Source organism: Pogona vitticeps, chromosome 9 (assembly GCF_051106095.1).
Source record: "Pogona vitticeps strain Pit_001003342236 chromosome 9, PviZW2.1, whole genome shotgun sequence".
Lineage (NCBI taxonomy): Eukaryota > Metazoa > Chordata > Lepidosauria > Squamata > Agamidae > Pogona > Pogona vitticeps.
The window spans coordinates 5,775,374-5,787,548 of NC_135791.1; the positions used below are offsets into that span (position 1 = coordinate 5,775,374).

Consider the following 12,175-nt stretch of genomic DNA (forward strand, 5'->3'; position numbering starts at 1 on the left):
TAGTCAGAAACAATGTGAGAATGCAACATTAGTATGCTTTCCTCCAAAGACCTATAGGTTTTATGTTCTTAACATGGAAATTCAGGGATGGTACTCTATAGCAGTGGTCCCCAACCTTGGGCCTCCAGATGTTCTTGGACTTCAACTCCCAGAAATCCTGGCCAGCAGAGGTGGTGGCGAAGGCTTCTGGGAGTTGTAGCTCAAGAACATCTGGAGGCCCCAAGGTTGGGGACCACTGCTCTATAGGCTTCACCTGGACATCTCGGAGCATTAAAACATTTTCATTAAACTCTTGATCTTAGCGACTGTGAGCTTTTCCTTCCACTTGTTGGACTAGAACTTTGCATCATATCTACTGTTCTTGGATTGTATTTTTTTTTCTAATGCGATTCTCCTGCTACATGGAGGACTCTGCATGGAAAAGCACTGAATGCCACGTTTTATCAAATTAACCCAGGGGAGATGTTTCATGGGTATATCAGATTCTAGTGATTTTTTCCTCCTTTGTTTGCTCCTTGTGCAGTGGAACCAACTCTCAAAACCTCCAGGGACAAAGGCAGTCTATCTCCATGTTGTTGGGCTTCTCCTTGGTTTCAGAGTGGGACCTTTAACCTCCACCCTTACCTGGAGATGCCACATATTGAACCTGAGATATTTTGGTGCCAAAGTGGTGGTCTTACGTGGCAAAGACCGCCTTCCTCTAAAGCATCCCGCTGTCGCCATCAGAACTGCATTTTGAAAAAAAAAGCTTGCAAAAATGGAGAACGCCCATACAGAGCTAGGCTGGGGGTGCAACAGATAAAAATAGTGTGTTAATTGGCATGTCTGAAGGTACTCCTCTCCTTAAGACCGAAACTTTCAGCAAGTTGATAAAGATCAAGGGCTGCGATGATAGAACTCCAGAGCTTTCAGGTGATAGCTGTATTACCCAAATTCTTGTTTATATGAAGCTGTACTCCTGCTAATGTTGTCACATACTGTACCTGATTATTACATTAGCTGCTCAGGTAAGAAGGAGAGGCACACCGGGATGGGGGAGGAGAGGAGGAACTGCGATCAAAAAAACATGATAATGGCTTGGCATTTTTTTTGGCATCATGTGATAGCTGCAGGACACCAGGCAGAAGCCTAGAAGAGAAGTTATTTCATCACCGGGGCCCGATCCTGTCATTTTACCTTTACTTTCCTGACTATCAGTGAAGGCTTTGCAGTTTGGTTTGTGCAATAAACATGGAAATCGCTTTGCTGGATTAGACCAAAAAATTCCATCTAGTTGAGCAGCCAAGCCGAAGCCTTTGGGGGAATCTCATGATCAGGATGTGACCGCAGTGGCCACCCTGGCAGTTTTATCCTCAAGGTTTAGGTGGCAAGTGATCTGAGGTAGCTGCACATAGAATTTTGATTTGCCTGTCAGCACATTTTCTTACACCCCGTTTGGCATTTGGGTACCAAAAAAAAGTTGGGTGCTGGTGAACACAAGGAACAATTATGGAGTGTAGGAGATCTGCTTTGACAGCAGAACCCAGGAAAAAACATTCTAGATGTCATAATGATGACAGAAGATGTCCCAGATTTGATTTGGTTTGGTTTGAGGACATCCAGAAGCCACACACCCTACAACAAGAAGATTAACTAGAAAGTTACAGACCAGAATCATGTTCACTTATGTGGTCATGTAGGGGTAATGGCATACGTTTTAGTCCTTCTGATGGATGCTCCATCAGACATCTTACACTGCAGTGGCTGTGAAATCAGGCATGCAATTTGTTGTGTGTCTTGAATGTGCAAACCCAAGAAAAGAGCATGATTACCTGATGCATGCAGGTTTTTTGATCTTTGGATTTTGGCCACGGTTACATTGCAAAAGTAACCGAGTGGTCCCTTATCAAATTGCAACTTTAACTATAACTGAAATACAATTTATGTACAACGTACAACCAAAACGAAAGTTGAGTTCTGAAGCAAGCCATATGAATGTGTGTATGTGATGGCGGTGGGGAAGGCAATCACAAAGTACGCACCACGATGATAATCCGTTCCCCTGAAATCGCTGTTAAGTGAAAACATTGTCCAGCGAAAACAGTTTCCCCATTGAAATGCATTGAAACCAATTTAATGTGTTCCAATGGGGAAATTACCTTGTAGTCCAGCAAAGATCGCCCATAGGAAAAGCCATTCTCCAAGCACTGATCAGCTGTGAAAATGCACTGCGAAGCATGGGTCTGGAAAACACAGGGCAGCCATTTTGCGGAGCCGGAAAACATCGTTGTCTTGCGAACAAATGGTTCGCGAAGCATGGACCTAATCGTCGTCAAAAGAAAATCCCCCATAGGAAACAGCGATCGCAAAAAAGTCACCGTCCTGCAGATTCGCCGTACAGCGGGGTCATCATCTAGCGAGGTACCACTGTAATTGGTAGACTTTTGTACCTAAGAGTGGGATGTAAAGATTCCAAACCACGTTGCAAAGATGCTGGAGACCACACCTTCCAGAGGACTTGATATCAACTCTCAACATGTACCATCAGTTTTTGGACTCGTGTCTACAGTTTTCTGCAACCTTGCCTGAATTTTTTCAATTGAGGGGTTGTGCTAAGCCTGAAGAAGTGGGATTTGATCCACAAAAGCTTGCAGTTTGTTTAATTTTTTTGTAGTCCAATAAAAGGTATCTCCCACTCTTACATTTGTGTGATTTTGGGTCCCACACAGCCTTCTCCGCATTGATTCCGAAATATAACTTAGTAATACCTTAGTCCCTGCAGAAAAGAAGTTAACTATAAAAGATGAGTTATTTGTAACTAGTTACTTTCAAGCTTTGCTCTGAATCACAGATTCTGGGGACAGGCAATTGGCTGCTTGTATGATTTCCAGAAATTGTGGGCTGACTGTTTTTGGAATCAATTTGCCGGACGTGGCCGGCCCTACCATTGGGTAGAGTGAGACCTAGCTACCTCTGGTGACAGAATGGTGTCAGCCCATTTATGTTAGAAGGACGAACTGTTTATTCTAGACAGCTTGATCCTGAATCTTTTAAGCTAGTCTCCTGGCTTCGGGTTCAATGGAAATCGCTCATCCACTATCAATACCAAAGTCAGATTCAGGAACCTGATTGGGCAGGAAGTGAAGGAAGTGCTGTCTTGTCCTTCATTTTGGGGAGCAAAATGTCCTGGACCACGCTTGCTGCTGGATGCAGAACTTGGAAAAATGTACTTTAAGTAAAAAACTGGAAGGGGGATTTTGTGAGTTGAAATCTATGAAAGCAACTTTTCTGACTTTGGAACAGACCTGGTGAACTTTAATCTGATCCACACGAGCAATCTTTTTGAGGAGCGCCATAATCACCCTGATCTCCGAATTTACACCAGCTGGATGGCCCACAGATCCCAAGGCTCTGTTTTGCTACCATCCTGAGGACTAGAAACCTGCTTATTTTCAGCTGGGGAGGGAGACTGTAGTGTAGAACCCTTTCTGTGAGTAGGTCAGTGGGTAGGTATGTAGAGCCTAAATTGCTCTGCCTGATGTGCCATCTCATTCAGATGCCCTAGATCGAAGTTTAGGCCTAAACTTTCCTAGATAGACTATCATCTCATCAGATACATTCCACTGAAGCTACTTCATGATTTAATCACCCGAGTGATTAATGATTTCAAACCTAGCAATACCAATGCAAATTAATCAAACCTTCCTTCCAATGACTAAGGAAAACTGAAACCGAGGCCTTCCTGGATGTATTCCTTATAGCACAACTGGGGAAATAACCAGGGCTGGGAGCCAACCGTCTTCCCACGGAGAGCGGATTTCACAGCTACCCCAAGTTCAAGAGGTAACCCTTATATTAGAGCTTGCAAACATTCATTTTTTTTGGGGGGGGGACTACAATTCCCAGATTCCACAGGATGTTTTCTGAGCTTAATGCATAGGTAAAGGTAAAGGTTCCCCTTGACAATTAAGTCCAGTCGTGTCCAACTCTAGGAGCCCATCCCCGTTTGTAAGCCGAAGAGCCAGCGCTTGTCCGTAGACACTTTCCATGGTCATGTGGCTGGTTTGACTACTGTGTTTCCCCGAAAATAAGACAGGGTCTTATATTAATTACTGCTCAAAAAAAAAAAAAAAAAAAAAAAAAAAAAACACCCATTAGGGCTTATTTTCAGGGGTGTTTTTTTTTTTTTTTCAATATACAACCATCTACATTTAATTCAAGTACTGTCATGTCATCTTCTGGTTGCTGCACAAGGGTGGAGGGCGGGGTTCCACTTAATTAGGGCTTATTTTGGGGTTAGGGCTTCAATGACGAGCATCTTGAAAAATCATACTAGGGCTTCTTTTCAGGTTAGGTCTTATTTTCGGGGAAACAGGGTAGAACGAGGAGGTACTTATTCACTTACAATAGTACCTTGGTTTACGAAATTAATACATTCTCTGGAACGTTGAGTCATGTGGAAATTCATAAACCGAAATGCGGATTGCCGTAGCAACGGCGGTGGTGCTATAAACCTCCAGGCGTGGGGAAACTTCCTTCGCAAACTGAAGGAAACCGGAAAAAAAAGTAAACCGAGGCATTATTTTGAATGGATTTCCATCCATAAACCAGAAATTATGTAAACTGAGGTGTATGTAAACCAAGTTACTACTACTACCTGTATTTGCGTCCTTTCGAACTGCTAGGTTGGCAGGAGCTGGGACAAGCGACGGGAGCCCACCCTGTCATATGGATTTGAACTACCAACCCTTTGATCGACAGACTGGTGGCGCATCAGTTTGACCTGCAGCATGGCCCACGTCCATGAGCTTCATGTATAATCACCACACAAAAAAATGGTCTTCTTGTTCCTTTCCTACAAGAGGTCAGAGGCCCCCGTGGCATATTTCAGATGTAGAGCACTAAATGATGATGGTAGTGCATCCGAAGCAAGGCTCAAGACTTGGTAGTCAATAAGTCCTTTGCATTCCTGTACTTCTTCCCCTGTTTATTTTACCTTGAATGATCTGCTGTGACAATCTGTACCTTCTGTTTCTTATTACTTGAACTATTGAGGAATTCCTTGTAGGTCATCTTCTGGATCCAAGACATTCTTAGCCTTCTGCAGATAAAGTCACGTCTAATTCTTCACTCTCCCTTTCTGAAGTAGCCCGTTGAAGTCCAACATTTCCTGCCAGGCAGCAAAATGCAGAATATGTAGCACCCTACCCTAAAGGCACCACAAAATTGGCATTTTCATCATCAATTCTACATTTTCAGTGCATATTACATTCATCATCCTTGGAAGCTGCTGCGGGCCATATCTGTTCTTGCGTTGTGTGGTGATGATCCCCTTTTCCATTCAACCAGATTCCAAAGTTTGTCAACATACTCTTACTCTTTCATTTTGATCACCAATAACATTTCTTGGTCTGTTTACATTACACTAAGCTATTTAAATAGATCTGTATCATTAATCTTAGGGCTGACTTCCCTAAAGGAAAGATACCAAGGCTCTTTCCTGTCACTAAACTTCTTCTCCTGGCCAAGAAAATTCTTCTGAGCCCCTCAGTCTGGGTTCTGTGCCTATGCTATGTAGTGGTGAAAAGCCTTTAAAAGCATTGGGCTCTTATTCTATCAAAAACAAAGAGGATTCTTACAGCACCTTGAATGATAGCAAGTTTATTATGGCTAACGCTCACTTCATCAGGTATATAAAATATTGTCTTCAGTTGACAGACAACACACAAACATACACAAGAGTCAAATGTCACAAAATGCGAAATGTACAGTCTGTGTACTTTTTATGTACACATTTGCATGTTATGACATTTGACCTTACTGTTTTGGCTTTTAAGTATTATAGGTCTTAGTTGTTTTTGCTACAACAGACTAACACAGCTGTATTTTTGGAACCTCTTATGTTATGATATTCCCAAAGAGCTTCTTCATTGGATAGAAACTAACCTGCAGAATAAATCTTGTGCATGTTTATTCAGAAGGAAGCACTACCAATATTTAATAAGGCTTATTTCCTAGGAAGAGTGTTAAGGATCAAAGACTTAATTAGCCTACAAAGAGTTTCCTCAATCATCATTTAATGACTGTCACATTACAAAGAATCTGAAGAAGCGGACTGTGTCCATGAAAACTCATATTAAAACATAGCAGTTAGTCTTTAAGGTGCCACAACGTTTTTGTCTTCTTTATTTTATTTTTTATTTTATTTTTATTGCTTTTGTTTTGCTTTGCTTTGTTTCTTGTCTGGCGTATAAGAAAACTGGCTTTCACCTTGCTTTGTGCTAGCTGATGGTTGGTTGGTTGGTTGGTTGGTTGGTTGGTTGGTTGGTTGGTTGGTTGGTTGGTTGGTTGGTTGGTTGGTTGGTTGGTTGGTTGGTTGGTTGGTTGGCTGTCAGCTCTTGGACTTAGTTGGTCCTAAGCAAGGTACTTGATTGCAGTTGTATTTCTGTCTCAGCAAATAAATATAGTGCACTAGGAGGGACTTGCGAGAGGATTATGCCAAGGGGGGAGCAGGGGAATGACGACTAATTGAATTAGATTCACATAATGAGATGATTACTCCAGTGTTCCTAATCAGGGCTAACTTGGCTGAGCCTGAGGAGAAGGCAGAGAAGATCTCCTCCACTGTCACCGCTGAAGAGATTCTGACTGTAGGCATGAGGAAATTCATTTGAGACTTGTGTACATGATGGGGTTCGTCATGTGCCTAAGAGAAAGTATTGTGTGGCTAGAGGACAGGGCTGATTCTGTACCGAAGGCAGGGGTGGGAAAGCTGGGAAGTGCCTTGTTTGGACAACAAACCCCAGAATCCTCTAGGCAACGTGGTCCCAATCTATCCTCTGTTAAGTGGTAGGAATTTGGGTGTAATCTCTTTCATGCATCTTCATTCTTGGGGGGGGGGGGAGACTCTCCAGGGAACCAAGAGGACTGATTCCACCTTATGAATCCTACTCACATCCCAGTTCAGCTTCGGCCTTTAGGGTAGATGTAGAAGGGGAAACCCGTATCCCTTTTCCTTGCCCTTTTGTTGAACCAACACAAGGGAGACCAAACCGCAGATAAGGACAGCTGGGCCTTTGTGTGACCCTTCCCCATCACCAGCCGTTCTGTCTCCTATTGAGAGATCAAACGGCCAGGGAATGTATTAGCATAGCCAGGTCTTGTGCCATTTACCTATCTCACATCTCGGTCTCCATACCTCCGAGGCTGGCTGATCCCAGGGCCCAGACAGCAGCTAGAGGCTATGAATATCCGTGGGGTGTTGCAAAAATTTTTTTCTCTCCACTGGGAACCACTGGCAACCTGCCAGGTCCCCCCTTGGGTGGCGTACAGTAGTTAAAATAACAATCACCACCCCGGTGGGTTGGAGATTAAAGTAAGGAAAAAGGATGACGAATTAAGAGCTACTTTAAAAGATAGATTACAGGGGGGAACAAAATAAAAATTAAAAAGTAAAAAAAGACAAAAATGTGATGGTACCTTAAAGATTAATTTTTATATATATATTTTACATGTGAGCTTTCGTGGAGCAGTCCACGAAAATATGAAAAATATGAAAACAATGGAAAAAAGATATATAAGTTAGTTTTTAAGGTGCTACCATGTTTTTGTCTTCTTTACTTTTTATTTTTATTTTGCTTCCTCCTTTAATGCTTGCAGAGACTAACATGACTTTTGTTGTTTAGGTGTTAAGTCGTGTCCGACTCTTCGTGACCCCATGGAGCAGAGCACGCCAGGCCATAATGTCTTCCACAGCCTCCCGGAGCTGGGCCAAATTCATGTTTGTCGCTTCGATGACACTGTCCAACCATCTCGTCCTCTGCCGTCCCCTTCTCCTCTTGCCTTCACACTTTCCCAACATCAGGGTCTTTTCCAGGGAGTCTTTTCTTCTCATGAGATGGCCCAAGTATTGGAGCCTCAGCTTCAGGATCTGTCCTTCTAGTGAGCACTCAGGGTTGATGTCCTTCAGAACAGATAGGTTTGTTCTCCTTGCAGTCCAGGGGACCCTCAAGAGCCTCCTCCAGCACCGCTATTCAGAAGCATCAATTATTTAGTGGTCAGGCTTCTTTATGGTCCAGCTCTTCACTTCCATACTTCGCTACTGGAAAAACCATAGCTTTGACTATTTGGACTTTTGTTGGCAAGGTGATGTCTCTGCTTTTTAAGATGATGTCGAGGTTTGTCATCGGTTTCCTCCCAAGAAGCAGGTGTCTTTTAATTTCGTGGCTGCTGTCACCATCTGAAGTGATCATGGAGCCCAACATAGCTACCCCTTCTATAACTAAGGGTAGAAAAAAATACATAACCGTTGAAAGAGGTTTTTCTGGATTAGATGTCTCATAATCATTAGGCTGTGCAGGCTGGGAGATACTGGGATTTGTAGTCCAAAAACCAGACTGTCACAAAATAGGATGATGTTCTGTATTCCTGACAGGATTCAAAAGCAGGCAAAGCCTCAGGATAACTCAAGTTGAGGGGAATTTGTTGAAACTGATGGAGCCTGTGTGTTTTAAGGGATAGCCACAGGCAAACCAGTTTCCCAGAGCCCTTGAATTACTCTGGAAACTGGAGTTTTCCCATGGCCCCTCTACAGCTAAAACACCCCTTTCATTTTAATTTACCCTTGATTCCTAGATTTCTAGTTTTTTTTTTTCAACTTTAGGTGCTGTTCTGGATAGAAAGAAAGAAAGAAAGAAAGAAAGAAAGAAAGAAAGAAAGAAAGAAAGAAAGAAAGAAAGAAAGAACGAAAGAACGAAAGAACGAAAGAACGAAAGAAATCAGACATAAGAAGCAACCTCAAACAGAGTTCACAGAAAAATTCTCTGCATAACTTCAATGAGAAAGAAAACATCCTTTTGTAAGATTCGGCAGAAAAGAGGGTCACTAAAAACATCTGAAGTGATGGTTAGTTAGCCAATGCTACTGCTGGCCCCTAAGGGTGTAGGGATTTTCCCTCCTGGTGGAAAATGCCTATTAGAGGAAAACACACTTCTGGTTACAACAGAAGATGCTTTAGCTGTAGCACTGCTAGAAAGAAAATTATTTTCTTCCCTCCCCCCTCCCCATAAGATGAGTCCTCTCCATGGCTAAAGAAGTCATCTGGCTACTGACCTTTGGTTAAAAGGGGGGGGGGACTGTAGTCCCAGGAGGTAGAATAAATAATAATCTTTATTTCAGTGTAAAATGCCCAACACATTTCCACCTATCAACCTTCTTCAACGGATGTGATTATTAAACTCTAATTAGCTCTTTCTCTGTTAATTCAGTCTGTAACCAGCTCCATTTAATCATTTTTACACTGAAATAAAGAACATCACATGTTCTTTATACTACAATTCCTCCTTTTTTTGACCTAAAATTTCAATGGCTGTATCAGTTCCTTTTGTTCTTATTGGGCTGCGGAGCCCAAGGTTGGAAGTTTGATTCCCCCACTGGGACTCCTTGCCAGGGGCTGGACTTGAAAATCCATAGGGTTTCTTCCAGCCATGCCATTCTAAGACGATGAGGATGATGAGGATGATTCAGGTCAATAGGTAGACCTGTTGCACCCTCTCTTACTATCCTAGCTCAAAAAAGATAACTTTGGAAGGAAAATAATGATAGACAGCTCTTTTGAGAAGAAGTGGGATATAAATTTGAAAACCAACCCAAAACAATGAATTTAAGAAGTTGGAAGTCAAGATGTCCATAGGGAGTGCCAGTCGCAAGCAGAAGCCAAAGACCAGATTTGATAACCCAGAGTAAATGGAGGGCTTGCCAATGTTTTAAAGAGACATAAGCAGGTAGGTAGTTGAATACGAATTTCACTGATCCAGTGAGAGTTTGTTCCAGACAACCCCCCCCGGGCCATTAAAATGAGGCCATCAGGATTTGATCTCTCCTGTAATTCCTGGCCTTAAAAAATGGCCTTGAATGGATTTCCTGGTGAGACAGACTCTTCTTGGGCTATCAAGGAGACACATTCATGCCAGCCCGTGGGAAAATTCGGGACAAAGGCTTTTGAAGTTAAGTCTTTCAAGGCAACAAAGACTCCAGCCAGATGGATTTTAATTCTCTCCCCCCCTCCCAGCTTTTGATGGGCCAAATTTGCATCCTTGGGAAAGGCCTTTTTTGAAAACCTTTCCCCTTCCATTTTCCAGGAGTGGCTTGGAGATCAGCCAGCTGTTTTGTATTTCCTGATCAAATAGTCATCATTCCACCGATGAGCATTAATAGTGACTCACTGGAACCTTTTGTAGGGTTTTCCCCCTAGTTGTTTTTCCCCATAGGGAAAAGAGTGATTCAAGGAGAACGTTGTCCAGTGAGGGGTAGAGGTTGCTGGCTCTCCGCCTCTCCTCTCTTTTTTCTTTTCTTCCTTTGGAAACACAAAAACTGAGCCCTAGGAGTAATTTGTTGTTGTTTAGCAACTCTTCGTGACCCCATGGACTGGAGCACGCCAGGCCCTCCTGTCTTCCACCTTCTCTTCTTGCCTTCACACTTTCCCAGCATCAGGGTCTTTTCCAGGGAGTAATAGAGGATTAATTACTAGGAGTAATAGAGTTAATAACAGGTCACCGCAGTGCTCGCCGCCCTGATTGCACAGTGTTGACGAATTTTGGTGTGGACGATTCACAGTGAAGGAGAAAGGGGGGAAAGAGACAAAAAAAGGAGGTACAAAGCAAGAGGTGGCCTGGGAATTATGTGAATCTCGTCCTGAAACGATGGAAGGAGGCCACATGCTCCTCGCGTGGACCACAAGTTGCCCATGTACTAAGGTTCACCCAAAAAATGGGGGGAGTTACTTTTTGAGATACAGGTTTTAGAATCCCCTGGCTAGTTGTCTCAAAATATTATTTTTTTCCCTTTCTAAATTACACACACTTCAGACTAATCAGAGGGCAAAGAACCACTGCCAGATGCTGGCTCAGAAAAATATCTGAACAAGCTGCTCTCCGTGGCTGTATCTTCTTTGTCGGAGCCCAGTTTTCTCATTGGTGCCAATGCTTTTCGGTTGCTTTTCCTCCTCGTTCCTGCCTGCCTCCTTAATGACAGGATTGCAGATCAGACCACAGGTAAGAGATGCAACTTTCCAGGGCCAGTCCTACCATAAAGCAGACTCAGATGATCACCTCTGGCAGCCAATGGTAGGTAGTGATGGTAGTACTCGTAGAGAAAAATCGTTTTGTTGGACTATAACTCCCAGAGTCTTCCAGCTCTGATTTTGGGAACTGTAGTCCAAACAAATAACTTTTCTTATTGCTGGATATTCCCCTGAAGCAGCCACACCACCTTGCCTGGACGCCCCACCCCCCCAAAAATGGAATAGAGAATATGTTCCTCCTGGCAGCATTGAGGAATGATTCAATTCCGAGTCCCGCTTCCTTCTCTGGTGGTCCAATTTTTTTTTCTGTGTTTGGAGTGAGGAAAAGTGCCATCTTGTTATCTGGCTCAGGCACCAGAATATCTTGGGATGGCCAAATTAATTTCATTTAATATATGAAATATATTAAATATAGAGCTAATGACTCACTCTGTCTCCAGATACACAAATACACTCACCATTGTCTATGACTACAACCAGTTTAAAATTACCAGCCACTACCTTTCACTCCCTGGAAAAGGCCCTGATGTTGGGAAAGTGGGAGGGCAAGAGAAGAAGGGGATGGCAGAGGATGAGATGGTTGGACAGTGTCATTGAAGCAACCAACATGAATTTGACCCAACTCCGGGAGGCAGTGGAAGGCAGGAGGGCCTGGCGTGCTCTGGTCCATGGGGTCATGAAGAGTCGGACAGGACTTAACAACTAAACAACAACCACGACCTTTCATCTAATGAGCTCCAAATGGCGTTTGTTGTGGGGAATTCAAGACCTTGTATTTCAACCTCTTCCTACATGAAAAAAAATCCAAGAAATACATCAGGAGACTTAAAAGATTGGGCTTCCTTGCACAGTGCAAAGTTAAACTGTTGAATTCCCTGCCACAGGATGCCATGATAGCTGTTTGCTTAAGAGCTTTAGAAGGGATTGGGGCCATCAGTGGCTATTAGCTAGGATGGGTCTTTATACCTCCAGTGTAAAGCAGTGTTCTTCTGGATATCAGTTACTAGAAAATGTAAGATGCCAGGTGATGGTCACACTCTTGCCCTGCTTTGGGGTTGCCCAGATGCCTCTGCTTGACCACTGTGTACATTCATTCATTCATTCATTCATTCATTC

The 12,175-nt window shown here is 43.1% G+C and overlaps 1 long non-coding RNA gene across 1 annotated transcript; it reads left to right on the forward strand.

Moving 5' to 3' along the window:
* The first annotated feature begins 3,717 nt into the window (after positions 1-3,717).
* LOC140702085 (uncharacterized) lies at positions 3,718-10,350 on the forward strand. The gene is made up of 2 exons (XR_012081132.2): positions 3,718-3,822; positions 8,642-10,350. It is a non-coding gene; the product is annotated as an uncharacterized LOC140702085 (long non-coding RNA).
* The last annotated feature ends 1,825 nt before the right edge of the window (positions 10,351-12,175 follow it).